We start from the raw sequence: 4,576 nt of genomic DNA on the forward strand, positions 1-4,576 counted from the left end.
GTTCATCTTTTGTCTTTAATTTCTTCATATACTTGTTGATTATTGTTGTTCAAGAGTATGATGATGTTGTATACCTCTAGTTGAGCTAGAGAAGGATTATTGTATTGCTCTCTTGCTGATGATAGTGGAATTTAAGTGGCTTACGAGTCCCGTGGTTTTTACTCTCGATTTTGAGAGGTTTTCCACGTAAAAAGTCTCGTGTGTATTGTGTGTGCTTAGTTATTTCGTATTTGCTGATTTGGGACAGAATTGGGGCTGATTTGTGGTGATTGTGGTATAACTTATTTGTTAGTTTCCTCACGGGTTCATACGGGTCGGGAAATGCTTGTCAAACGGGTTTGTTTCCGCTTTGTAGTTTGCCTGTTGTGACCATTTTCCCATCAATTGTTGTTCATGTACTGAGCTTAAAAATTCAGTAGACTTGTAGTTAAAGCTATTTTGTGATGAAGTTAGTTACACTTGCATACTACGCAGTATTAGCTTAAGAATATTTACAAGTTATATGTACAGGGCTAGTTTCATTTGAAACACTTAAGAAACTTGATAAAACTATGGAGTCAATCATGGCTACCAGATCAAAAAATGTATTATCCAGAAGTGATTAGTTAAATCACGAGTGATTGATTCTCCGATGACATGTGGTTAGGTCAACCTGCACGACTTGTTCATTTTATTTAAGGTTTATGTTTGGGTCCTGTTTTATCAAGTGGTGTTGTAATGGGTGTGTGCATTTTAACTTTAAAATCATTGGCAGGTTGATCTTACTAGAAACAAAGAGGCAACATGTTGGACATAAATCTATTTAGGGAGGAAAAGAGCTTTGTTCCAAAAAAGATACACAAATCGCAGCGTCGTCAGTTTGGGGAGCGTGGAAATTGTGGATGAAATTATTCATCTCGAAACTGAGTTGCGACTATGTAAGTTGTTTTTCCCATTACTTTTGTGATTCGTTGTTTTAGTTTTACACGTATGAGGTACATAAGTGGCGAGCTATTTGTAATGTTTAGGATCATTCTTCATTCACAGGTACATTTGAGCTAAAACAGATGTGGAAAGACTTTAACAGGGTCAACAAAGAAGTTGCTAAACTTAGGATTGTAAGTGTTTCTTTTTTATTGACAGGTAAAAAAGCTTTGCTTTTATTAGTTAGATGAACTTTGTATATCTGCATGTGTTAATATACAAGAAAGTGATGTCTGATGTAGAGACAAAGACGGTGTTCACACAACCAGTTGACTTAGATGAACTTATCTCTTTAATAACAAAATTTTATTATTACAAAAAAGGTGATGGCCTGCACTGATGAAACTGAAGCTCCATTGCATCAGTTGTTACTTGGGGCAGTTCTTTTAGCATCTGTATGTGCAGCTTACGATCGCATTAATTCTATATGTGAGGCATCTTACGCCGTTTCCGTTACCACCTGTTCTTCAAACTTGACAATTCTTCACTTGTTTGCTTATGTATGAGGAGACAAGTTGTTAGCCGATGATGAAAACAGCTTAATAATGACCTCGATTAAATCTCTGGTTACCTACTTGCTACTTTGAGAGCGATAATCTGTCATCGGGCTTTCGTCCGTGTACCAAGTGTCCGTTTTTCGATGGTGCAGTATCAATGGAAGAACTCGCATCGTTTCTCTTGAAGAGGCTTGGTAACTGCCAGATGGACAAATATGCGATGACGACATACAAATTGATTACAGAGTCTGATGATACGTTGTCTGATTTAAGTGACGTTCTGTCCTTATTGGAGTTTGTGGCATCTAAGATGAGCTGGGGCTGGGTTTGTGAGAACATTATCAATCATTTGTTGAAACTATTGGAAGTTTATGTCACTGAAGATTCTTTGACTGCAGTTTTTATTCTGCTAGGCCAAATTGCAAGGTCAGTTTTAACCGTGCAGTGGTCCTTAAAGCTATAGTTATATGATCTTTTTCAACTAGATTTATATCTTCTTACTTGAAACCTTTTTGTTAATCTTATAATTATGGTCTCTTCATGGCCGGTGGTGACTGAACCCTGAGGTAGGAACGGGTGTTCCTTTGCCGAATTAGTTAGTTTTACAACATTGACCAAGAACTATAAATTTCAAAATTATTGTTAATCTTATAATTATGGTGCCAAGGTTACAAAAATTGCTACTCGGGGAGTAATCGGTCGGGACTTTAGAGCGAGTAATCGTATTCTGCAACTTCCATACATTTAAACAATAAATTTCAAAATTATGTGTTAATATACAAGAAATCCATAAATATAAACATAATTGTGTTAATATATGTGTCTAGAAACATAAACATAAACATACTCTTAAATTTGTTCAAGAAATCTCTTTATCCGTCGACAACAAGCGTCGATTTATTGGCGACTTGACTGACTCTTAAAACGCATGGAAATTTGATTTTACCATTTTCATGGCGTCTCAATTTTATATTTTTAAATTTTTTTTCCTACTTATTGGCCGAAGGTCCACTCGGAAGCAATCTCCCTATCCGTCGAATAGCGAGAGGGATGACTTTCTCTACTTTCTACTTTTGATAGTGTTTTCACTCTGGGTGGAGAAATGACTTTTCTTTATTCTAGGATAGGGGAATGATTGTCTACATCTCACCTCTCTCATACACCGCTTATGTGGTATTGGGTTTTGTTGTTGTTGTTTGTTTGTATATCTGTATCTCAATGTTTAAGAAACGGTAGACGTATGGGAAAGTTCCAAACATTTTTAAAGAATAAATGGCCTTTCTTCTTTGGACATCAGATTCATTTTCCTTATAATAATCTAGTACAATGGAATTCTAACCAGCATACTTAATTCTCAATGATAGAATATTTTTATAAGATCTATATTACTCTATATATCATCAGAGCAAAAGGTTTTACTGTTCACCACAATATAATATTTTAAAGGGTATTTTCATCTTTTTCTACGCTCACTTAATCTCTGGAACATTCTCCCGCACTCCATCTGCCTACAGTCTGCATCGTCGTTATATTAATATTAATATTAATATATATTATATATCTCATACCTAATGCAATAAAATATAGTACCTCGGACTATTTCAAGGCATATTGGAACTCGATTCAAATCTATTAATTTGAAGGAAAAACTATCATTAGATGGAAATAAATGCTCTATGGAACATGATATAGCCTCACCAAGTAATGATTGGCTTTATTGTTTGAGATAAATCAAAATAATTGTGATTTTAAATTCTAATTGTATGACATGTTTGAGCAGCCAAATGAGCATAACACATTTGCATATATTGAAGCTGCATACAAGTGTTTGTAAGAGAGTTAGAGTATTAAGCAAGATGATATTACTCTATAATATGGTCAATCTGCTGGTTGTATGTCAACCATGAATCTTGCTACTCGGTTGCCACGATTAAGATTCTGTCGTTAGGCACACTTATATTCTCGGGATCACATGATTTGTCTTGTTAAGCATACTTATTAGTTTGACATCGATGTAAGGTATGTACCCAGTCTCAAATAAATTAATTAATTCATATGTTAATTTGAATGTTATATTTCGCACATATGATCTTGTTTATTGCTGATGTAATGTGCAGAACATTGGTTTTGAACATTGGTTTCTACTGTTTTCGTGGCAATTGTTGTAGAAACGTATCAACACGTGCCATTGTGAGGTAAGCCTTCTGCTGTTTTGAAAATTTGTCTAGAGTTAAAGATTTGGACATGTGTGTGTGATTGTTACTACTTAACACAATTGTTAGTTTCTAGACTATTTTTACCTAAAATTGCTATTACTACTTTTGTAGCTGTCTTGATGCAGGATAACTGGTACACTGATCTCGACTCTCAATATGACGGTAAGTTTGATGTTTGGTTTTGTGATGTCTTATTTCGTTTTGGATATTGAACATATATTTGTTGCACCCTATATTTTGGTGCAGCCCCTAGCTTTTTTTTTCAGGGTGGGATCAAACTAAGTAAATTGGGGTTTTAGAGCTTGGAAGTGGCCATGAAAAAAATAAAATATTTCTTAGGCCATTTGGTTTATTTGATACAGTTAATGACGCACCCCTTATACGTTTATCTAGGTATGTCCTTGGTTAAACTTGTAATAATTAAGCTTAATATTTATAACGGGCACCTTTATACTTACACATGGATGATTTGTTTGTAGGTGGTACGCGATGATTGATAAAGACTGATGCTAACCGAATACGTTATGCATTGCTTGTCGTTGATTTTACATTCTTGTCAAATTTAAATCGAAGTCTTTATATGTTGGATTATTGATGAACTTTTTTTTTTTTTTTTTTTTTTTTTTTTTTTTATGTATAGTGATGTTTATGTTTTGAGATTACTTTATTAAAATATAATTATGTATTATTTCATATTTGGTTTTTAGTATAAATTATTAATTATTAATTATTAATTATTAATTGGGTGTCCAAACCGAATTCGAATATTGGAACCGGACCTGATTAACCGAACCCCACCCGAATATCTGATTTGGATCCGATTATTCAAACTGGACCCAAAGGCCTGAACCGATTCCGGAAATTTAACTGGATCTGAATATCTGAATCGGAAACTAATAT

At 34.3% G+C, this 4,576-nt stretch overlaps 1 long non-coding RNA gene across 1 annotated transcript; it reads left to right on the forward strand.

Moving 5' to 3' along the window:
• Positions 1 to 3,167: 3,167 nt before the first annotated feature.
• On the forward strand, positions 3,168 to 3,963 carry LOC139893786 (uncharacterized). Its single transcript, XR_011774708.1, has 3 exons — positions 3,168 to 3,479; positions 3,578 to 3,655; positions 3,788 to 3,963. It is a non-coding gene; the product is annotated as an uncharacterized lncRNA (long non-coding RNA).
• The last annotated feature ends 613 nt before the right edge of the window (positions 3,964 to 4,576 follow it).

This window comes from Rutidosis leptorrhynchoides, chromosome 2, assembly GCF_046630445.1.
Source record: "Rutidosis leptorrhynchoides isolate AG116_Rl617_1_P2 chromosome 2, CSIRO_AGI_Rlap_v1, whole genome shotgun sequence".
NCBI lineage: Eukaryota > Viridiplantae > Streptophyta > Magnoliopsida > Asterales > Asteraceae > Rutidosis > Rutidosis leptorrhynchoides.